General features: G+C 29.9%; 1 protein-coding gene across 1 annotated transcript in view; it reads right to left on the bottom strand.

Moving 5' to 3' along the window:
* LOC135948674 (uncharacterized) overlaps positions 1-26,539 on the bottom strand; it is a 78,670-nt gene that overhangs the window by 1,701 nt on the left and 50,430 nt on the right. The gene's annotated exons all lie outside the window — the stretch shown is intronic.

Here is a 26,539-nt window from a genome sequence, read left to right as displayed (position 1 = left end):
TTTACAAATCAGCCATATTATATGAGGAGCCGCCAAACAAAAGGTACTTTCTTGCTCATTTCAAATTTTTGGAAAATTGTATTTCGCCATCTTAAAATATTGCATGAACTTGGAAACGGTAAACATTTTTTTACTGTATCTAACTGCTATAAGTCACCACATTAAATGTTATGGATTTTTGATATAAAACCATTTTTCGGAAGTAGATTTTATTTAAAAAAAGTACGTTTTTTTAAAGATAATATTTTGACTGATTGTTTTAAAATCTGGTCTTGAGTTATAAAACATTTATTTTGATAGACATCCCACTCATATACCACTAAGCGTCCAAATAGGTCTTAAAGGAAAAGACCTAAGCTTTCTTTATAGCCAAAAAGAAAAAATTAAAAAGGGGCCATTTTGAAAAAAAGTTCGAAAAAAGACAATAATTGTATGTCTTACAAAAACTTTATTTTGGCAGATATCCCACTCACATCCCACAAAGCAACCAAATAGGTCATAAAGGAAAATACCAAAGTTTTCTTTTAAGGAAACAAATTATTTAAGAACCCATTACCCATTTTGGAAAAATTTCGATTTTGCAAAAAAAAAATTCAAAAATTGTATGTCTTGAGTTACAAAATATTTATTTTGATAGATATCCCACTCGCATCCCACTAAGCGACCAAAAATATCTTAAAGGAATGGACCTAAGCTTTCTTTTGAAAGCCCATTTTGGAAAAAAAATAGATTTTGCAAAAAAAAGTCAAAAATTTAATGTTTTGAGTTACAAAACATTTATTTTGATAGATATCGAACTCGCATCCCACTAAGCGACCAAATAGGTCTTCAAGGAAAATATTTAAGCTTTCTTTTGAGCAAAAAAAAATAAATCAAAAATGGGTTCATTTTGAAAAAAATTAAAAAATTTTATGTTTTGAGTTACAAAAAATTTATTTTGATAGATACCGAACTCGCACCCCACTAAGCGACCAAATATGTCTTCAAGGAAAATATCTAAGCTTTATTTTAAAAAAAATGGTCCCATTTTGAAAAAAGTCAAAAAAGTTTTTGATTTCGGAAAAAAAATATTAAAATTTTGTATTATTTTTTTTTTCTTCGAAAGAGTGAAGAAAGAGCTATCTAAACTATTTGGGGCACAAGAACTATAGGTAATACGTTACATGGATAAGAAAAAAGACCTTCTTAGCCAACATTTTGACCCCCTCTAACTCAGAGAGTTCTGGACCGATGTTGTTGAAAAATTGTGTCTGAATTACTATCCAATAAAAATCGGAAATCCCGATCGGAAGACATCGATTTCAAAAGTTGGTTCACTTGACATGAAATCCCCCATATACAACAATTGCACAATTGTTGTTAAAACTAATAAAATAGTTCGTTTTGTTAAGCACCAAATTTTTTAGGACCCATTTACTTATTAAAAAAATAAAAAAATTATGCTAACTTGTTCTAGAAGATTTCAACCCAAATATTATAAAAATAACAAAAAACCAATTTGTCACAAAATGCGAAAAAGTAGCCTTTGTTCTGCGACTCCTCATATATCTGTATTACTAGTCAGTAATATAGACAATATGGAAATCCAATAATAGATATTTCAAAAGCCTTTGCAATGGCGTATATAAGGTCAACGCAATCGGTCAAAATCGGGAAAAATATTTTTTATATAAAAAACAATTAAAAAAGAAATTTAAAAAATGTTTGTTTGCTTATAATTCTCTTCGCTAATGAATTCTAAAAAAAATTCAAATTTTGTTTACCTAAAAATATTTTAAATCTTTATTTTAAATTATACTTGTTAATATTCATTTAAAAATTTAGATTTTGATTATTTTGCAGGACTAGGCTTATTGAGATATTGAAAAAAGACTTTTTGTTAGTTTATTAGAAATAAGGAGACATAATTAAAAATGTTGGATATTTGTGAAAAACAAAAGTTGTGTTCGCGTACTTGTAATTTGTACAAATTATCACTGGAAGTTACGGGATTCCGTTCGTTTACTTTTAAAAACTTGTAACGGGAGAGCAAGAGAGTGTTAAAAGTGACAGTTCGTAGATAGAGAACATGATATTTTTTAACCGTTTAAAACATATGGTTGCAAATGCAAACAAAACTAAAAAGTTGAAAATTAATACAATTTACAAGTTTTGCAAAGAAAATAAGTAAAATAGCCCAAAACAAACGTTTTAAATTAATTTACAATAAAATACAACTTATTTTTACAAATTGTTGTTCGCGTACTTTATTTTTGTTACTTTTCAGATTGAGAGTAATTTATTTTTACTCTCTAAAATAAAGTTACTGGATATTTTTTACTGGAAAGTACGCGAACACACCTAAAATAAAGTCAAGGTAAAAAAAGGAAAATTTCAAAATTGAAGTTTAAATATATTTTAAAGTATAGAAAATAACTTAGTGAAATAAACAGCATTTTCTTTATTTTCCTATTTCGTACAAGTTAAGAGTTCTACAAAGAACTTCTCAAAAAATTCTAACATGAACAAATCCAATAGGCATTACCAAGATGGCTGAATGCAGGACTACCAAACATAGTACACAAAATAATGATTCAGCTCAACACTATTGTAAATTTGAAACAAAAAAAAATATTTTTCCAATTTTGTGTAATAGCTATGCATAGCAGAGAAGAGTAAATGATTGCAATACAAAACCCACATGTAAACCGGAAATTTACACTTATACAATTACATACGAATAAACATAAACACGCACACAGAGACAAGCATAATACTAAAATGATATGAACACTAGGGTGGGTCAATTTGTTCGAGCCAAAAAAACGTGGTAAAGCGTATAGCAAATTTGTAATCTACGGAAAATTCTATGAACTTTTTCAGAAGAAACCATGGTTCTAAAATCAAAATCGAGCTTCCGGTTTTTTACGAGAAGATTTGGAGCTCAAGACCTCTTTTGCTAGGAGACCTCGGGTATGTTCAATTTTAAAAATAATAATATTTCTTCGTTTGTGTTCCGATTTCAAAAAAATTACATATATATAGAATCTTCTCATCGAGTACTACATATAACATCTCGTAGCTATATATTCTTTATGCATCTTCTTAGAAATTTTTTTAGATAACTTAAAAAGAATAAAAGCACCTTTTTCCCAAAAAAATAACGAAAAATCGCCTTTTTTAATTTTTTGAAATTTAAGCATAACTTTGGACTCAGTCATTATTTTTAATCAATTTTTTCTTTATGTTATATATACATTTCTTGTTAGTCCTATAAATTAAAAATAGAGAAAATCGGAAACCGCGGTCATCAAAAAACTGGAGTAGGGTGGGTAAAAATGTATTATTCAAATGCCAATATCTCTTACGCTATAAGAGATAATTGATAATTGTTATATGTAGTACTCGACGAGAAGATTCTATATATATGTAATTTTTTTAAATCGGAACACAAACGAAGAAATATTATTATTTTTAAAATTGAACATACCCGAGGTCTCCTAGCAAAAGAGGTCTTGAGCTCCAAATCTTCTCGTAAAAAACCGGAAGCTCGATTTTGATTTTAGAACCATGGTTTCTTCTGGAAAAGTTCTTAGAATTTTCCGTAGATTAGGAATTTGCTATACGCTTAGTAATCAAAAAAATTGACCCACCCTAATGAACACTTTTAACTCGATATAAATCAGGATAAATGCCACATAAAAGAAACCACCTTCATGCTAAACAAACTGTGAGTTCTCGTATTAAAGACACAAACCAAAGTGTTAAAGCTAAAAACCCAAAACCCACACATACTCAGTTGCCGCTGCAGATGACACTCTCACTCTCTCACTAACTCACTTTCACCAGACACATTTTTCTCCGAACACACCCAGCACCAGTAGCAGCCATATTTAAAGTAAAAACGAAAATGACTGTATTTCCGAGAATTTGTTTAAAACTAAAATACATATCGTCAGCTTATTATTTTTTTGGCTCACATCCAAAAACAAAGTTTTCTCAAAATGTACGTGATAATTGTTTTATTGTTTAAATAAGTAATTATGACATGTTTAATAAGCAGATACTTATGTAAATGTAACTATTTTCATTAATTTTTTCACGATGTCGTTTTTAAATACCAGAGGTCTAAAAATTTCGACTAGGAAAGCTACAATATGAAATTATATTGACATTATCGTTACCTTAATATATAAATACCCTAACTAGGAAAAGTTTTGTTTTTTATATTCTTTGGACATCAAAAGCGTACGAACGTAGGTTCGTGACCTCAGGAAATGTCCATATATGAGCAGACCATTTATCGAAATAAACGAAAATCTGGCCTTACAAAAAACACTAGTTAGGGCCATTCTATATTAAGATAACGATATGTATCTTGAACGAAAAGATTTTATCGTTTCTGAAATCCAACAATTTCCTAAAGTTTAAGGGAGTTTTTCAATCATCGGACCACTCATCGGTCAGATAGCTGCTTCTATAAATACTAGGGTATTCAATTAATCGGGTTACTGGTTTAAACGATTAATCGAGTAAATAATTAATCGGGGTTTAGATTTAATCGGTTAATAATCGGATATTTTAAATTATTCTATTAACCGAATAATTTATATTTAAATTATAAACTGAAAATAAAACCACGAATTTTCTGTACATATTTAAGTATTTTATTGATAAAAAGAACAAAAATATAAAAGATAAACAAAACATAACAATTTAACCAAAAAGTAAATAATTTATTTATTTTAGTTTTAATAAAACTCGACTCGGAAAAAACTCTCTCGCTGATTGTATATGTTGGAGAAATCGAAAGTAAGGCATATTTATTTCAGTTATTTTCTTAGTTTTTTCTAAGCATATAAAATTCTCCATTATTTTAAATACTTTTAATAATTTCGATAAGTTCTGATAAAAATTGAATTCAGTAGTGCCTCCAGTTTCGTCTGTTATCATGTTCTCATCCGACAAATACATATAAATTAAATATGTCAGTTGTTATACTCACTAAACATCTTTCTTGGATGTTCTAAAAAATATGTAATTTTACTTTGACGTTTGGAAAAATAAATACAAAAAAAAATATTTTAAGAGTGCAAAAAAAAAATAAATTTCGGTTAATCGACACAAATAAATCGGTTTATTTCTTATTTGAAAATCGGCAATTTTGAATTATTCGAACAGTTAACCGACCAAAATTAAATTAATTATAATTCTGAAAAATAAATTTTAGTTATTTAGTAAAAAGAAGACTGACTAATTTCGGAATAAATTTCGAAACGATTGGCGAAATATTAACTGAATAGCAATTATGTATTTTATATATTTAATCGTTTTTTGTTCTAATCACTAGTGATGAAAATTTGAATTTTTTTTGGAAACCCTTCCATTATGGTTTTTATAATGCTTTCTCTTACTTTATTCGAACAGGTTGTCCATCTCTGTTTAAAGTCTAAAACACTTTTGGACACCTTGTTTGTGCTCTTCAATTATCTTTTAACAAGAGCCCAATATCTCTCCACTGGCTTCAGCTCCAAGCAGTTTGGAGGAATTGCCTCTCTTGGTACAAATACCACATTATTGTTCTTGTACCACTCAAGACCTTTCTTACCATAGTGACAGATGCCAAATCAGGCTAAAAATAAGTGGACACATTAAGAAGTCTTATGAATGGAAGCATCCTCCGGGCATTGCACCTTCGGTACCCATGCTGCAAGACTTGGGTTACCTTACCACGACTATTGTAGAAGTTGTCATAATGAGGAAGAGGGAGACCATCCTACACTTCTTCTGTAACTGTCCGGCACTGGGTGATCTACGTGCCAGGCATTTAGGTGAACGATACTTTAGCACCCTTTCCGGGTGTATAGACGCCTTTATTAGGGAAAGCGGATGGTTTATAAGACCAGACATGCAAATCATGCCTCTTATGGACCCAGCAGCCATCCCATGATGGTCTGCGTTATTTCGAATTCTTTGAATTCTTGACCCCTCTCCTCCTTCTTTTCTCTTTTCATATACCTTCTACTCTTGAAATTTCACTATAAGTTTTCTATAGATTTCCCTTTTCCTAACTTCTATTTCCCTTTTCCTTCTTTCTGTTCAAATTTTTCTTCTTCAGGTATCACAAAGGGAACGTTCATTGGACCCAAGTGAGCTGTACGAGACGAAGGTTTTGGACGGCTGCCTGTATACCATACCAAGCATCCTCTTTTGTAAAACATTTCTAGATGTAAATTTCATTATTTATAGAGCCCTTTGTAACAAATGTTTGGCTTTTTTGCGGCAACTGCATATTGCTTGTCATACCAAGAACTATTTGGAAAATTTTGTCTGCTTTTGGGTCCTAAACTTTTGTTCAACATTCCCTCGAGCATCTGCAACATAAAATAATTGACCCAGAAGCTGCAAAAAATTTTCCATACGGTATGTTTATAGCAGGTATATTTTTTGTATAAAATTTGACTTCAATTTCCGTGCTCTGTCTTTGGCCTATAAATTTTTAGCAGGAACTTTTTGAACCTTGTATGCTTTTAAACCTGCATTTGCTTTATCTTTTCGTACCAAAAAGTCCGAGTACTGACCTTACCGGGATGCTTTCCTACCGGAGGTGTTGGGAGCTCTTTTGAAAATGCTTTCTATTTTTGGCTTTAGAAACATCATGTGGACCATTCCTTTTACCTGAACCAGGTTTTATATCAACGGACAACTTCTCCCCGTACTGTTTAATAATATTGGAAACAGTTTGATAGCAGACCTTTGATTGTTTGGCCAACTTTTTGTAGGACCAAATTGGGATTTTTGTTGAATTTATTTAATAATTTTAGTACGCACTTTTTTCTGGTCACTCATTTTAATCAGATTAACAACAAATGAACATAATTGACATTAAACATAATAACTGATATGCTTTACAAAGTTAAAAAAAGTCAAATAATACTTGGGTTAAACGTTTGAGTGAAAAACGTGTGTTAAGAATTTTACGATCTCAGTCCTTAATCAAAATGTTAGCTCAGAAAAAAGTATATTGAAAGTGATGATAACTGTGATATTAAAAATTTGACGAAAGTGATAACCAACATTATCTAAAAATATATAAAAGTGATGTTGTTAGCGGAGGCTTTAGACGATATGACTTGACGATAAGAAAAACCTAATCTTTTTAAAAAATCTCTATTATTCGAATTTTCACAGCAGTTTTACAAGTAGTCGTTTATAGATAGTAATTTTCGCTAATGTCTGATTCACTGCCTCTAATGTTCTCTACAAAGCTGAGAGAAGTCAATTGGTTACTTTATTCATCCCTGGTAATCTAGCGTGAAGACAATTGTCACTTAATTGTCTCTAACTATTTAATCTAAAATATAGCACAATGGGGGAAATAAAATAAAGTGGAAATAAATCTGTAACTTCTAAGCCAATAGTCCGATTTGTAGCTGAGTTTATGTTTTGAATTTGGACTTTAAACACTAAGGAGGGGCGGAGCCTCAAGGCCCTAACCTGAGGAGGTCGACTTTGACACCCATAGTGGTTATTACCACTTTTCTGCGAGTGCGGTATGTGAATCCCATGCGTAGACTACACGTGGCTATTTATGTAACTAGTGCGACAGTCACCCAAACCTGCTGGGTTGTAATGGCCAAATGTGTATGAGTGCAAAATTGATGCCGGCACGTGTTGGTGTTAAATGCAGTTGCTGCTGTAAAAATGTGAAACAAAAATCTCTGGAGGTGTTTAAATATTAAATTAATTGTTATGATTTTCATTTTGGGTTGTTTTTTTTTGCGTGAGCATAAATACAATTATTTAAATATTATTTAATTGATTTGTAATTGACCACGGGCAGCACATTTTCAGGCTGCATTTTGGTTATTCAAATAATTTAGCATATATGTGGGATGTTTGAATAAGTAATAATATGTACAAACTTTTTACTTGTTAAACGGCACATTTATGTAAGTGATAATCTAATTGTATACTGACATTTTAATAACAATGATTGCTAATTTGCTGCTATTTACAAAGTTATTAGTTATTATTTAAATAATGGAATTTATAATTATGTTATATTTAAACATATATTTCCACTTGCATATCATCGGCGTATATGTACTATTAATTTAAACTAATTAATATTACTCATTCGTTGTATTCTACGTTACAAAGCATAGCGGTTTAGTAAGGTTTTTTTTTGGTAATAAATCGGTATCTGGGGAACTATTGGAGATATCGTAACGACATTTCACAAGGTTTGAGCTTAAATGTTTTGATTTACAGTTGTTCACCAAAAATCCATTTATGATCCGAATAGGTATTTGAGAAGATATAGAAACAACGCTTACAAGTGAAGGTTATCATTTTTAGATCAAGAGATATTTAGGTTTAAATTTTTTCTATTTTGTTCGTTTTTTTATTGTCTTCTTTAGATCGAAATTTGAAATATGTATGTATATGAAAAGACATTACATTTTTGAAAGGGTGCTTGGTTTGTGAAGCTTCTGAATAGTAAATATAAGCTTTTTATAAAGGCATTTGATATTGGTGAAAACCTTAGGACATGAAGATTGATATTTTAATAAAATGAAATAATTTTATAAATTTTTTGAACGTCATTTATCTTAAAAACTAAAAGAATTATGATATGGTGATTTACCACGAAGAAAAATATAAAATTTGAATTAATGTAAAATTTTAACAGTTAAAGATATCATTACAAAATTTGAAACTAATATAGATCCACGTTCTCAAATCAATGCCATTAAAAGTTTTGTCTTTTTTATTTCTAAATACCGGAATTCCTAAAACGGGGAAAATGTGTTCCAAAAATTGTTTTTTTTTTTTTATAAAAGTGGCCACTGTGACGTTCTTTACTAAATCTGTATATTTTAAACTGATCCGATTGCAAAATGATGTACGAACGAATCGTACCGGAAAACATTCTAAATTGTGACCACTCTGTTAGAAAACATGTTGAGATATAGGGTATCAAAATTGACCCCCTCTGGTGTGCAAAACTATGTAGAACTCCTAACTTATAAAGCAAATAGGAAAACAAAAAAAATTTCAAAGTTACCTCTAATAGTTAAAACCATGATACAATAAGACTGTACAACACAAAAAAAATACAAGGTCAGACCAATAAATTTTGATAGAGGAGACAAAAAAAAATACACGTGTATCGGCGTTTTGAAAGTTTACATCTGAATTTCATTTCCCACACATTCTTATTGTTAATGGGGGTAGGATACCATGTGATCCTTACACTTTAGGTATAAAATGTGTTCAGCAAATTTATGTAAAATGTTACGGAGAACATTTTTGTAGAATATATTAACCCTCTAAATCCTCAAGGCATGGGACTTTTTTTGTGATTTTTTTTAAAAAAAACATTAAAACATGGATTTAAGAGGTTAAAATGTTCCTCAAAAATATTATCGGTGAAATTTTACTATAAGTCCTTGAATACACCAGAAATTCAGAAATAAGACACAACAAAAGAGAGCCTAGGTTTAATTTCGCATTCTAGGTTTAATTTCGCATGTCCATGGACATAATGACACTCCAAAAGTGACATTATGTCCATGGACATTATGTCACTTTTAGTATTGTCATAATGTAAATGAACATTAAGTCTCTTTGCGTATGGATATTATGACTAGGGTTTGGGATTTCCCGGATAATTTTATTTCCCGGGAAACGGGAATGAAAAATTTAATTTCCCTGGAATTTCTTTTTCAATTAGAAAAATAAGTAAAAAGAAAAGTATTTTATAAAAAAAAAGAAAAACAATACATTACAATTCAATTCTACTAACATAAAACAAAAAAAAATTGGTTAAAATATTTTGCTTAAAAAGCAAAAATGTAAAGAAGTAAAATAGTAGTTCTAATGTATTTTGTTTTTGGTATACTGCTTTTTTGCTACTTTGCTAAAGAGTGTACTCTACATTGTGAATACCGTTATTATTTCATAGAAATAGTGTTATATGTTCGTCATATTTTTTTTAAAAAATTGAGTTTTCAAATTAACAAATGCATTCAATAAGTTTATAATGATTTTAGTGGCAGAGTTTACAGACGCAGAGAAAACTCTTTCACTTTAAACAGGTGTTGGCTTTATCATTAGTAAAGCATTATAAAGCCAATCTAAATTTTTTCTCCGATTTCTACATACTTCAAATAAAGCTAATTCGAGCTTAAAACGACTTTCAGCATTTGATATTAAATGTTTAGGGTTTTCTTTTTCAAAATTGATTGAATATTCTAATTTGTTTTTAAAATATTACTCCATTTTTATTTCGGAAACATCATCATCATCGCCTTGAACAGATAAGGGAACATTGTGGTCAAATAGGCGTTCCTACATTTGCTGTCCACAAATTTTTAACATTGTCTTAGTTATATTATAATTTAGCTGATTATGTTGTGAAGTTTTTAGATAATTTACATAAGTCTGCTGTTGTATTGCTTATTAACTTTAGATTTTATTGCATGATCATTTTTTGAGAAATCATAGAAATTTTGGATAACAGCTGTTCATAAAGTGTTCGTTATAGCATCACCTATCAGCAAAATGGTTTCATTTCGGCTTAATGCTTCTACTTTATCCTTAATGGGGATAAAGTAAGCCATTCATCAAACCGAGATGTTATAGTTAAATCTATTAAAGTATTTTTAATTAATTTTAAATTTCCCGTTTTTTCCGGGAACAAAATTTAAATTTCACGGGAATTCCCGACGATAATTTTACTGGAATTCCCGGACCATTAACCCTAATTATGACACTTTCGAAATGTCATAATGTCCAATTTTTTTTTTTTTTGATAAACTAATTTTTATAAAATTTTTTGGAACAAATCTGATCTCAGTAAAAGTTCATATTTTCATATGTTTTCTCTGTTTATACTAATTTTTTCTGTAGTGCCCGAAAGGACTTTAAACTCTGGGGTGAATCGAACACCGGATTTGCTGAAATCACTTTTTCTGTATATATTATAACTTACAAGAAAAGGTTCATTTAGTGAAGCCGCCTGCCGCGTTCTATGGAGGAGAAAGCCCCTAAGAGCGGCCGCAGGCCGCCACACAAGAAAACTTTATTTGTGAAGACAACTTTTTTTGCACTCAGTAGCATGGCGAAACTATTCGGTTTCGCAGAAAAAGGTTTTTCGTATTGGCGGTCTGTGGCCGCTCTTAGGGGCTTTCACCTCCATGGAACGCAGCAGGCGGCTTTGCTAAATGAAGCCTTTCTTGCAAATGATTATATTTATAAATATATATGTAATTATAACAAGCTATTTTACACTGATATGGCTTTATTTTCATATGGCCTTATTACGGCGTGCAATTCCACTTCATTATCATACAATGTTTATAAAATTAAAAGTATTGCATTATTTATATGAACAACTTTGAGAAATGAATATGTAATTTGACTGAAAAGTAAGGCAAGTCTAACAAGCCCGGTTAAATTGTTTTTATGTTTAACTTAACTGTGTTTAATTGACAAGTAATAAAGTATCTCTTAACCATAGTTGGGGGTAGTGCACTAAATGTTGATTGAAATCAGCATTGCAATATCACTCACTAAAATTGCAAAAAATTTAGTTTGCACTATTTTTTATCAGCTTTAGTGATAATGCATAATTCTTAACTAGCACTAAAAAAAATAGTGATAGTGATAATTTTTTAACTATCACTAAACGAAGATTTAGTGCAAAAATCTGCACTACAATTAATTAGTGCAAAATTTTAACCTGCAATCAAAAAAGGCTGCATTAAACATACTATCACTAAATTTTCAAAAATGAGTAGTCATGAAATTGTTGAAGCCAAATTCGAAAAATAAAAATTTTAAATATTTTTTGTTATTTTTAATGAAATATTAGTCTTAAGTTTTAAATTAGTGTACAGAAATAAACTTAAACCATTTTGAACTTAAAAATTAAGTGCACAATTTGAAGTTGAACTCAAATTAGTGTATACAAAAAAGTTGCAATAAACTGATGATTGCATTTTTTTAAAACAACTAATTTAACTTTGAGTGCAACATTTTTTAACTCACTATCACTAATGTTTAGTGAGGCTGCTAATTTTCAACTCAGCACTAAATATGAACAAAATGAATGCACTAATTTTGCACTATCACTAAGTATTAGTGCAAACTGCAAAATTAATGCACTACCCCCATCTATGCTCTTAACATAGCTCACACATAGCAAATATTTGACGAAAAACACGTAACCACGAAATAAAATATATTTTAATTCTTTAATTTATTTAAAAAAAAAACCTTTTTACTTAGGACAATTCAAAATAAATATTTAGTTATTTATTTATTTTATTTGATGCTGTTTGATCTTACATAACACTTGTAACAATGTGAAACAAATTTGTTTAAAAAAGTGGTTACGCCTTTTTGAGTAAATATTTGCCATGTGTCAACTTTACCTTTACTTTCATTAAAGTACAACGGGCCTCTTTTAGTATGTTTTTTTTGAGAAAAAAAACTTAAAACTTTACATGTTCCAAATTTGGATGCGTGCAACTTCTTATAGGGACGAGATAATTGTTAGCAAGTTTTTTTTTATTTTATTTTATTTAGAATTTTATCACCATATAGCTAATATTTTAAAAATAAATTTGAACCGTAGGCCCGCCATTTCTAAAAAACCATAAAAAGATCGAGCGAAATTAAAAAAATAAATCAATAAATATCTCTTCAACTAATGGACATAACCTACACATGTAAGCATATTTGCTCATGGAGTATTTATATTTAAAATTTCAGCTCATTCGGATAATAAATGGTTTTTTGCCGATTTTTTTTTAAAAATTTGAGACCCGAAGTGACCAACATTGAGGAGTCACGCACTGACTCCCATTAGCGTTAAAACACTCCATCTCCAACCAAGCGAAATTTTCTAATAACATATCCAATAGTTATCGAGATACCGAATTATTTCCAAAAAAAAAAAAAAAACATTTGAGAGAATATCAGAATATTTAAGTGTGGAAGGGACCTGGTTCCGCAAAACCTCTTATTGTAAAAAATAAGACAATTTAGAATGGGAATGCTTGGATTTGTGTTTGTAAAATAAGGCCTTCTGATAGGCCTCATTAGCTGTATTTTCATCAGCAATTACACGATTACATACAGTGAGCCTCAAAAGTGAGTATACACCAAAAAATATTTGATTTTTTTTAAGATAATGAATATCCTAAAATTTATTCATCGATTTAAATTTTAATGTTTAGGTTTGTTGGAGATTGAGTAGAATAATAGATTCGGTTCTGAAAAAAGAGATTTAAGATTTAATGATTTTCATGATCCTAAAAAAATCAAAAAATTTGCAGGTGTTTACTCACTTTTAAGGCTGTGTGTATAATAAGTATTTGTGCATGTATGTAGGTATGTATGTCATAGTTCTCGCTGTATGTTAAATAAAGATTTTGAAACAATTTTAATTGGCTGTGGTTATTAAAAAAAATAAGGATAATTAAAAATTGTTTTGAGATTGTGAAATGTTAATGCCATTTAATACGAGTATGTATATGACGTTAATGGGGGTGTATTCACTAATTCATACTTTTATGTTGCCTCTTCTATTAAATAGACTTGAAGAAGTGTGTATTACATTTTGGTAGACAATTAGTGGCGCCATTTACATTAACCAGCTGTAGTCCAACTTTAAAAATTCATTTCAGAATTTGGGTTAACAGTGTGTAAATAAAATATTTTAAAATGTGTATGTATTTAAAAAAAAAATGTTAAAGGAAATCCTGGCGTCAAAAAAATCAAGGCGTATGTTGTTAAATAATTATTTAAAGTCAGCTTTTTATGAGACGTCTAGGTTTTTAATACGTTTGTATGTTTTAATATTATTTTCATAAAAATTGTTTAAATAAATATCTGTTAGATCCCTTTCACACTAGGCAATTTAGTTGCGCAAGTAACTTGTGTTTGTAGATGCAAGAGTTAATGTCGGGTTAAGGAGAAGAAAATTTTGCATGCTATTTTGTTGTTGGGCAAGAGACTTGCGGAACTAAATTGCCTAGTGTGAAAGGGCTCTTACAACTATTATAAAAATTTAACTTAACTTTGTGATAAACTATAATGTACTTAATGAAACATTTCGTCAAGTTTCGTCAAATGTCATTTGCAATCACATAATTTGTATGTTTTTATTTTTTGGTATGAAAAGATTGTTTACAATTCAATAACACATAATAAACAAACACACTGCTGTAATTTTTGTTACTTCTCAATACGAATTACTCTCAAAATGAATACATAAATTAATATAGATCTTAAGTTTATATAAGGACATTAAAAGTCCATCTAAAAGTCTTGTTTAATTTACTTATGCATTTGTAGGATTTTCGTTAATTTTTGACAGTTGCTTAGTTGGGCCTTAGCCTAAAGAAAGTCTAATTTTGAATCAAAGTATATCAAGTAGTCTCACTCTCTATTTACGGTGTGAATTCAACACCCTTGTGAGAGATGTAATGAAAACAAATGACACAATATTTTAACATAAAATGTTCTCGCAAAAAGTAGAAGGAGTGCTCCTATGATAATAAAATTTGTTACACTTGATTCATGATTCATATCGGATAGTCCCTAGGGGTACCTCCCATACAAGGGTCCTTCCAAAATAACGTTGTATCAGTCATAAATTCTTAAATAATGCAGCGATCTTATTTAAATTTTGCATATGTTAGTTCCAAGTGCCTAGATATCATACTACAAAGTATGAAGATAATCGGTCCATATTTGAAGAAAATAGGTCCCTTTCTGAAAATAGTTTTATCTTTTAAAACTCACATAAAAAAAGTTAGAAAGTATGGTCGGCCAAGACCGACCATATAATACCCTACACTAAGTAAAAGAGCAAAAACATTTTTCTTTTAAAATTTCAATAATTTATATTTTTGAGTGATTTTCGGAAGTGGGCCTTATATGGGAGCTATGACCAATAATGAACCGATCACCTTGAAATTTGGTCGTGTGATTTATGTCTATATTAACTAGTTAACTATGTTGAATTTTGTGTGTATACCAACATTTTTAAGCGATTTATGTACGTTAAAGTGATTTTCGGAAGCGGGTCTATATCGGAGCTATGAGTAATTATGAACCGATCGTGACAAAATTTGGTGACATGAATTTTGTATAGAGATACATATATAAATTTATGGCCGATAAAGTCCAAATTCGAAAGGACATTTGTATGGGGGCTAGGTGATATAATGGACCGATTTCAGCCAGTTTCAATAGGCTTGGTCCTTGGGCCGAAAAAATAATATGTACCAAATTTGATCGAAATAAAGGACGGACAGACATCGTTTAATCGACTCTGAAAGTGATTCTAAGTCGATCGGTATACTTTAAGGTGGGTGTTATACTAATATTTTTGGGCAAACATCTGCACAAACGCATTATACCCTCCCCACTATGGTAGTGTAGGGTATAATAATAGTATCGTGAATAAACAATACAGGTAGGCCTCCATTTAGGCGGTTTGTTGGGACCAAAAAAATAGCGTGTAAATCAAATTCAAACGAGGTTCTAATTTAGACGAAATGCTTTTATGGGGCGCCAATCATTACTAAACTTTCATTTAGTAATACTAACACGGAGGTAGACCGAGCTAACTTATTTTTTTCTAATGAAAACTGCAAATGCTAAATTTTTTGAAGCCATTTTGATTTGCTCAGATCTCTTAAACTATGTAATATATGTAATTTAAATATTTTTTCTTTCCTATTAAATTCAAAATACTATAGTTTTATAAAAATGCTCTAAAACTATTGGTAGTTGAACCATATTATTGTATAAGCAACTGAAATATAGTAAAATTTTCATCAGTTTTCGTTGTATAATACACTCAGGTCTCGTTTTATTCGATAGATGCGTTCCAAAAAATCGCATAAATTGAATTCACATAAAACGATACTCTATCTTCATATACGTAAAAACTAATGATTCGTTCTAAAATTTTGAAAAACCGCATAAATCAAATTTAATTAATTCAAACAAAATCGCATCAAATACTTAAATCAACAAAAATATATTTATTTCATTTACTTAAACTATAAAAACAAAACACGTTAAAAAAAACAAGTAAGAAAGTATGGTCGGTCAAGCCCGACCATATAATACCCTACACCAAGTAAATGAGTAAAAATATTTTTCTTTTAAAATATCAATAATTTATATTCGTGAGTGATTTTCGGAAGTGGGCCTTATATGGGAACTATGACCAATTATGGACTGATCACCATAAAATTAGGTCGTTATTTATGTTGAATTTTGTGTATATACCAAAATTTTTAAGTGATTTAAGCACGTTAAAGTAATTTTCGGAAGCGGGACTATATGGGAGCTATGACTAATTATGGACTATGACTAATTATGGACCGAGTGTAACAAAATTTGGTGACATGATTTTTGTATATATAAAACTTATTTGGAGCGAAATTTGTGTAGATACATATATAAATTAAACATTTATCACCGATAAAGTCCAATTTGTAGGTGTTGTACAAAACATTTATATATAGAAATATATAGAAATTATCAACAACATTTGTACAACTATTGTACATTCAGACGACTTACAACTCATACGACTGTACAACGTCAGTTGTGAATTGAACAAATATTAATTCATTAATTACAGGTAAAAACTGAAAATGATCCAAAAAATAAGCTAAAACATTTTTTAAGGAAATTCTATAAATATGTATGAATAATCTGAATCACTGAATAATTGTCTGCATCGTTTTGGAATTGGTTCAACGTCAGTTTCATCACTAGATGATATAATCATATTGTCATCATATGGTAAAATATCATTTTCATTTAAAAAAACATCTAAAATTTAAAAATCTGTAAAAATTCTAAAAAAAATCTTTAATTTAAAAATCACATAAATTTGAATCCGCATAAAACGAGACCTGAGTGTATTTAGATAACTTTACCACACTCTTTTTTATACAAAATTTTATTTTTTTCGAAAACAAATCATGGTTTTCTACTAATGAAACATTTATCTACAGAATTGCATCATTAGATTTCTAAAAAATAATTGTAAAAAAATAGACTTTTTGCCAAAAAAAAAAAAAAAATACCAATGTGCGTCGCATTGTCTGGACTTTTTTTTTAAATATAAGCTGATATCCTATACTATTCTAAAATCCATAAAACTAATTTCAACTATTACTAACTTAACCCTCCGTTAGTCGCAATCATTTTCAATCGAGACTAGTCGCAATGTATCAAATTGATATCAATAAAAAAGGTGCGTTTGAAAATAATCTTTTCACTTTTTATTTCGAAAACATAAAAACAATATTAAATGCAATGTGTTTAAAGGAGTAATACAAAAAAAAAATATCAGTAAAAATATTATTTTATCAAAAAATAGCTAAAAATTTAGGGTGTTTAAAAAATTTACAATAAAAAAATGTTTGCCTGTATCAACTAGATCAGTTGCGAGTAACGGAGGGTTAATACTTGTGGCCCATTAAATGCGGAAATTATACCAATTTTGGACCTTTTTTAAAAAAATTATTAAAAATATATAGAGTAAGTTCGGGTAATGTGGTATACCTATTTTTTATTTGACTATAATTTTTAAAATCTTAATTCGATCGGAACAGTCTCAGCTGGTGTTCTACTACAAGTGTTAGGTTTACATCCATGAAAGTAAAAAAGTCTTTTAAGTTCAAGTTTTAGAGAAATTTGGGAAATAGAGAAAAAGCCCATAAACAAGCCATTGAAAAAATTGGCGGGTAATGTGATATACCATGTTCTTTTAATATTGTATACTAAACCACATAACCGATGCATAGTATTTTAATTTGTAAATGAGTTGCGTTTTATTTAAATCATCTTCAATGGATTCGGTTAAAGTTAACTCTTAAGCTTGGTACCGCTACTCCTATGCTCTTAGTTTTAGAGAAAAGCAGCTATACCACATTACCCATTACACATAATTTTTATAAAAAAATGTTTACTATATATTTTAATACCTGATGTTGAAGGTTCCATTATAAAAAATTTACTTTTAATAGATTTAATACTAACAATAATCGCTTGAATTGTAAAAATTTCCAATTTTTTCACTTTTTTTAAAAACAGCAATAATTTGCTAACTTTTACCGCTCACTGAATAGAAAGTAAACCACTTAGTTGATTGATTTTTACAGCTAGTGATGTAGAATTTTATCTACTTTTACCCTATACTAAAATTTATTATAAAAACATTGGCCCATAATAATAGTCAGAAATAAAGTATATTTTAAGAGAAATAAAGTCGTCTTTACTTAAGAGTGGACTTTAGGTCTACCATAGACAAGATAAAATATACTTTTGAAGTTAAAGTCGACTGTAAATATAAAACCAGCTGAAGCTGTTATTAACTCAATTAACAACAGCGTCAGCTGTTCTTCCTCAAGTAAAAAAGTTCGACAACAAGTCAAAAATGTTTATGTTACAAGATATTGACAGAGATTTTGCAATTATAGAACAGTTATCAATAAAATTAGAACCAAAATATCCTAATTATGATATTAATCTTATTTTTTTGATTTTTCCACCACAATTTGCTTTTTTTCCTTAGATTTCGCTGTTACTTTTATTGTTTACCTTTTTTTTTAATTTTCTATGTCAGCTGCCACTTGTCTATATTTTTTTGTATATTGTATGAAAACATTTTCTACATTTGAGGTGGCACCCAGTTAAAGTCGGTTCAATTTAAAACACACTTTAATTTTGACTATAGTTGCAAAATAATTAAAAGCAGGTTTTTATTTTAAAGTTGTTTCTAAAAAGAACCGACTTTAGTGTTTGACTATGATTATGGGCCATTATTTCTAAATTAAAATTAATCGCCACTTTTATACCATTTGAACCCAACACGCGGCAGTTTCAAAATTCCATTTTAAAATTTTGTTAAACAAATTTCAGAATTTTTTGATCATCTCATTGGGATTTATTGAGAATATAATAGGGAATAAAAATAAGAAAATATTATGGAAATATTTCCTATAGTTTTACTGTACCTGCGATTTAAATTTAGAAAAACAAATTATATGGCCATATTTCGGTGAATGAGTTCAAAGATTTTTTTAACAATGTTCATCCAACGGGGGGTGAGACTTGCAAAAATACTTGTAATTACAATGGGAAGTTCCTCATACCCATTTCAGGAAATGATAAAAGAGAGTTAATGAACATGAATGAAAGAGAGCAAATAGCGTAGGCTTAATTTTTTTTTATAAAAAGTGAAAACAAACATCATATAAAATAAACATTGGATACAATCCAACCGAATAACCCACCAACCCAGAAGGAAAACACATTCCCACATACATACCTAGATATTTGATGTAGTTTAAATGCAACAACAAAGGATTTTAATACCCAGCAGTTAAGCAAGTAGTCAATGTGTTCCTTAAAGACAGTAATTGTCACAAATGTCTAATCACTTGGCTGACTCCAATTTATATATTTTGGGTCATTTGACACGTATGTGCTCTTTGCATTGCAGAGCGAAGGCAATTGGTTACATTATACATCCCAAGTAATCTGGAGGGAAGACAATTGTCACTTAAGTGTCTCTAAGTAATCTGAAGTGTAGTCACTTTAAACGTTTTGTGAGTAATTCGTACAAATTATGTTGATACAATTCTCATACAGTTTATTTTTGCTGAAGTATACTGATATCCCATGTAACATAGCATGAAGTCAATAGTCACTTTAGTGTATATTAGTAACATATAGTGAAGTAACTTTAAACGTTTTTTTTATAATCAGTACGGATTAATGCGAGCATAACTTTTAAATGAAACAACGTATGTACATGAAATTAATCGTAATTTATTAAGCTATAAAAAACTATAACTGTAGGTTTATGTATCTTTATTGCGAATAAATTTTTTGGCTTTTCTTCTTATGCCTCCCATTAATAGCTGCACAACTTTTCTTGCCACTTCTACCGTTATTCCAGCATATTTATTCCACTTTGTTCTCATCAAAATCTGGTTATTTACTGTACCTGCACTCTTTTTCAATTTACGTTTAACAATTGCCCAATATATCTCGATTGGACGAAGATTTGGGCAGCTAGTTATGTAGCTGATCAACCAGTTTGGTAGCTAGTAAGGTAACTGACGATATGCAACTAGTATGTGAATCCATTTGGTTGACTACTTTGGACCAGCTATAAGACAGTCTCATTGTAATCAAAAAGGGTCATGCACGTGTTAAAATAACTAGTCACGTAACTAGTTCCCACCCTAAATGATGTAGCTCTAGACTGTCTCCTAGAACTGCTGGGATATACTCATGCAAGTGACACCATGTACTATTCATATGTATGTATTTTGTCTGGGCGAGAGTCAGTAGGAATTCCAAGAAGAATAAACTGAGTGTATGAATCTTAGACTAATTGGGAATTATACGAAAATAATATAAACTTGTATATACGGAAACACACACACACTCACTCATTCCGCGACTACAAGCCGGCCGTGCAACTATGTAAAACACACAAACAAAACTACCCAGACAAACTACAACAGTCAGTTGTGGCCTTGACATTTGTAAAGGTAATCGCAATGAATGAATGAATGAAATAATGAATGGGCCAAAACTTAATAACACACAAAACAACAACAAAGGAAAGGATGGTTTTTAGAGTGTGTCATTGTGTAGGGTTGGGTGTCTTGCATTTAGAAAATAACTAGTATTTGGCGCCACAGATAATGTAAAGTCAACAAAATCTCTTGGAGTAAAAAAAGCGCAAAATAAAACTATTGCGGGGAAGTATTCTTGAATTTTAATGTTTTGCTTTTTTAAAAAAACTGGGTGGGAGGAAATGGAAGAGGCGATGATTTATTAGATGATTGATTTTATTTATAGAATGTTAAATATGAAAAGTTATTTTATAATTCATATGTAGCGCAATTAGTTATTCTATGAATAAATATGTGCTGTGGAAGTAACATATGATACTTACTACTTGACATTTAGCGTTTAAGGAAATTTTATTAAAATACGTATTCATTATAAAATAATTGAATTGAAAACATTCTATTTAAAATATGTTTAAACTTAAAAGAGACAAATTTATTGTAGTTAATTTTAAAGAATTTCATTAACGTTAAGAAAACAATTAATTGTAAAAGATAAATATAAACATTTATGCAAAGTGGGTAATGATAAATCAAAAAATATTGGATTTTATGGTAGCTGTCCAATTATATGCTTCTTATATGACCATAAATAATATTATTATTATTAAGTGGCGTCAGCAAATATCATGAACCAGAGATTAATTCCTTGTAATAATTGTTTGTGGTTTAACGATCATATTATAATAGTATCTCAACTATAATCACCCTTATCCTAGTTGGCGTAAACGTCATACGCCTACGACTGTTTCGTACTAGACTAAAGATAAAATGCAAACTGTTTCTTTAATCTAGTACGAAACTGTCGTTGGCGTATGACGTTTACTCCAACCAGGATAAGGGGGAATATAATGGAATAATCTGAAAAAATAATCGAAATTCCGCAATACAATTCCGCTTAACCTTTATGTCAACGGCAACATACCTGGGTATGTTTTGCATTTTTAAAATGCTGTAGCTCTGGATAATCGGATTGACTTGAAATTTCTTGATATCCTAGCCAAAACTGTTTTCCGCATTTGTCGCAAGTTTGGTTAGGATAAAGCCAATTTGCACCCTTACGTCAACAGTATACATACCTGGGTATTTGAATTTAAAAAAAATTAAAAAGGCGATTTTTCTTTAGTGTTTGGGAAAAAAGTACTTTTTTTATTTTAAAGTTATCTAAAAAATTTCAAAGATGATGTATTAGGAATTTATACTTTTTGAAAAGCTAACTTTACACTAAATATTTTAAATGAAAAAAATTAAAAATTCTTGATACGGTGGGGACCAGGTTCATTCAAATAACGCCTATGTTTTATGTAAAATTCAAATTTAGGTCAAAAATTCTCAAATCGCATAGTCGATATCAACATAAGCTAACCTATTTTAGATGGGCAAATATGTTCTTAATTATTTTGTAAAGGGTTCCGATAACCCCGCTCCTGGTATGGATATTATAGCAAAAAAATTAAAAAATCACATTTTTGGGATTTTTAAAAACTTTTTTGGGAATTACGGGATTCCTGATTATAAATTTCAAAATTTGTTTTTATTTTTCTATATCTAATAGAAATGTCTATATAACTGTAACATTTCATTAAAAACTATTGATAAATAAAAAAATTATTTTAATTTCAAAAATTTGTATCTTAGCAAAAACTCAGGGCCTGGCTCACTAAATGCGAACGAACATTTTCTTTCTTATTTTATATTGAAAACAACAAATAAATTTGATTTTTTTTATTGCTTTCAATATAAAATAAGAAAGAAAATGTTCGTTCGCATTTAGTGAGCCAGGCCCTCAATAAAAAACATTTTTTGTCCTACACAACCACTTTTTTCAAAAAACAATTCTATAAATGTAAGGGTAAAACTGGTTATCATCAAATTTTTGAACCGTTTTGTCTATTTCTAACAAAATTAAAAAGAACAATATAGAAATTCCAACAAACGAGTTAGATATTACCATTTTTATGCTAACGGCAGCCATTCACCATACAAAACGTATGATCATACCCAGGTATGTTGCTATTGACGTGGGTAAAGCAGTTCTGCTGTTGACATAAAGGTTTTTAATCTTCGCAATCGTTTTAGAAGTATAGACTTTTTTCCGATTTTTTATGCCGTTTTAAAAAACAAAAAATTCGAAATTTTCCTAAAAAATATAAAAAATTATATTTCTAAAACCACTGCTCAGATTAAAAAAAGTTTTAGACTTACTTAAAGGTAATTCTATTGCGGAATTTAGGTTTTTTTAGTTTATTCAATAAGCTAAACCGTTTTTGAGTTACGCAAATATGTATATATTGCGTAACCTCCTCCATTTTCGAAAATACGAGCTAACCTAAAAAAACGGCTGGCACCACTGAATTCAGCGTACCCGAATTAGTTTATCCCACCGGGTGGAACGCTTGACAGTTTTTTCAACTAGCACAGCGTTATTATTAAGCTTATCAGGTGATATTATCATATTATGATTATAGCACAATCAGATAAGGTGGGCATAGATATCTTAACAATTTTGGTAGCCATGAAAAATTCAATACAAATCAGTTCCATACATACAAAAATGATGCCGGTTTTGGTTAAAACCGAACACGAAACTAAAGTGTTCTCATGTATTATAAATCATTCAGTAAATTACTAGATTAAGTATTTTAGATGCCAGCTCTAATAATCACCTAAATGAACAAGCTTCCATTCTGATTATATTTTTTATGAGTTTGTTAATTTTTAGGTTTGGTTTACACTGTGCGACAGCCAAAATCGCTGTGGTTCTGCTTACCAGGAAATGTTATATCGGTCAAAAAAAGTTCTATAGTCCCGGCGTTTCGCTGGATCAGGTCTAGGAATCGACACTGGATCAGGTCTAGGAAGGGACACTGGTGTCGCTTACAAGGTCCCAATATGCATGAACGGTCGACGTGTGGAAATTTTCCCTTTAATATTTTATGATGTTTATATAAAATTTTATTTAGACCTATAAAACTACTAGAATATTCCGAAGCTACTGGTCCACTGAACCAGATATGGAGGTGCCATGTATAGCTTCAGCTATGCCTCTTTCACGGTTTGAGGAACTAAGAAAAAATTTACATTTCTGTAACAATAGTCGCAATTATTAACTTGTCTTGAATTTAAACAAGTTTAAGTATGCCTCACCATCAACATCCATGGGAAAAAAACTTCACGTAAGCGATGTCTGCAATGTGCTAAGAGTGCAATATGCAATGTGCATTTATGCTTCATATCAAACAGAAATTGTTTTGTAGCTTTTTAATCCTTAAAATAAGCAATAAAATCTGTTTGTCTAATTAAAATTAATGTTTTATTTCAGTTTAAAAATGTATTTATTACCTTCTGATATTAATTTCTCAGTTCAGAGATAGTTGGCCCTTAATGCATATTGGGACACATTTGTCCCAAGAGATTTTCAGTAATCTACTTACATTTTTTATTTTTTCTTTTTATATACAGTAGCCCACTAAAGTCTACATACAGGAATTCAAATTAAATTTCTTTCGTTGAAAGCTGTATTTTAAAAATTAAATCAACACCACTTAAGTCGGGTTTAGTAACATTTCCTATCACGTCCAAAATTTCACCGTTATTAGAATTTTTGATTCTGAGTTTATATGATGAAGGACTTATCATATTATGGTGCTCTCGGCTTACTGCTTATCATAATCTGAGTACAACATATTATGATAAAATTATTTATCATAAATATGGTTGCCACAAACATATATTTGTTTACTGTAACCATATATATGGTTAATGGTAAATTAACCATATTATGGTTACCACAATCATGTAAATGGTTACTGTGACTATAATATTGTTAACAATCTTGTAACACTATATAAATGGTTACAGTAACCATGCCCAATTATATTTTTTCTCTGCGTGTAGTTTTACCATTTTCTTATAAGCTTCTTTAATAATTTTACTAGAATTCTGAAACTCCAGATACAAAGTTTTAAAGGCGAGGTAATTTTTATATTTTACATAATCACGATTTGAGTGATAAAATGTTTGTATAAAAAGTTCAAAATCTCCATTTTCTTCTTGTAATTCTTCACAAAAACATTCCCATGTACTGATGTATACGAACAATTGGGGTTGGGGTGGGTGTAGTAAAAGACCGGTAAAGTTTCATTCCTTCAAGTTGGTAATAAAATGATTCAGTTTTATATTTTTCCTACTTTTCCCTTTTATTCTGTTGCTAGACCATAACAATGAATGCATGAATGAAATTGGCTTTGCAGAAACAATTTGCGTTTTATATAGTACAACGATTAAGTAGACAATCAATAGAATACCAAAAAAAAAAAAAAGAATTGTGCAATTTCAGTATGAATAAGAAAGATACATTGTACGAACAAGTATCTGTTGCAAATAACAAACATTAGGATGTTACAAACTGAGAGAAAGGTTTCTACATAGTGAATTGTGAAATTTTTATGAATGAAATTCATTCATTTTACTACGTCCTTGAGTTTTAAAAAGGAGAAACGTCCACTAAATTTTCTCAATCAAACGTAAAATAGGGGAAATTCGAAGACCGAAACTGCCCGAATTGTTGTTATGCGCATGAGTGAAAATGTTGTCAACATTTTTATGAATGAAATTTGTTGTTTTTATTGTTGTTGTTATTATTGCTGTCGTATTCAATTGAAACGCATATAAAACAAACTTTTTTTTTTAAGTATCCATATCAAAAACTTTGTTAAACATGAAGCTTCGTCATGGTCTCAGAGAATTCAAGGTCATTTTGGGTTAGTGTATGGATATGTAGTATGTATGTATGGATGAATGTATGTATTTGATGGTGTAAGTACCCTGCAAGCAATTTCTATCGAATAATTTTCCCAAAAGTATCATCTTGAAGTCGAATATGATATCGCTTTCTTTTCAATATAGTGTTACCATTCGGGAAAAAACGTTCCACGCTTTTTGACACTAAAATATGATACTACTTAAGGTAGGATCACACGATTGCCGCAATGAACCAATTTAATACAATTTTTATTGTGCTGAATTGGGGCCCAATAAAGAAATTGTCCCAATCAAATTCTCTGCAGTCACATGATTGCTTCATTTTATATAAATTTGATTGTCGTAAATTGGCGCAAAGCGATTTAGTGGCAATAATTGTCGCATTTCAGTCACACGATTGTTCTAGTTTACGGCAACTCAGAGAAACAGCTGTTGTGCTAGATTTTAAATTTTGTTTTGTTTACATAAATGTAAAAACAATCTATTTTTGAAAAAATTATTTGTTAAATAAAAAAAGAAAATTGCGTCGGCCTTAATTATCATATAAAAAAATTAATAAAGAAATGTTAAAAGATGTATGTGGGTCAGAGAGTGGCTCACAAAAACAATATTTCATTTACAAAAATTAATATTGGCGCTAATTGTCTTCTTTGATTGCCGCACTAGAACACAATAAATATTGGTGTATTTTTAACATTTTTATTGGTGCATGTTGCCTATCAAGCATTCACATGATTGCCGCACCAGGGTTGCATTTGATTGGGCCAAATAAGCACAATATTGTTGTGGTTTGACATATGAGCCAATAAGTTGTGAAATCACACGATTGACGTATAAAATAGACCAATAATTGGTGCATTGCGGCAATCGTGTGATCCTACCTTTAGATTCATCTTTAAGTGTCAAATTATTATACATATGTATGTGGGTGATTGTGTATTTAAATAGGAAAAAATTATATATATTCCACTCTTTTTTTTTACTTTACAACAATTCTTTAAAGGTCCTTTGCAGTCACTAAATAATGTATTGCTAAAATTATTTTATTCTTCAAAAAATAGCATACCAATGTGTTTGAATATCATTACCCTGTATGTCCT

The sequence above is a fragment of the Calliphora vicina genome, chromosome 1 (genome assembly GCF_958450345.1).
Source record: "Calliphora vicina chromosome 1, idCalVici1.1, whole genome shotgun sequence".
NCBI lineage: Eukaryota > Metazoa > Arthropoda > Insecta > Diptera > Calliphoridae > Calliphora > Calliphora vicina.
The sequence above is the reverse complement of the archived record's forward strand: the minus strand, read 5'-3'. Positions and strand labels throughout refer to the sequence as shown.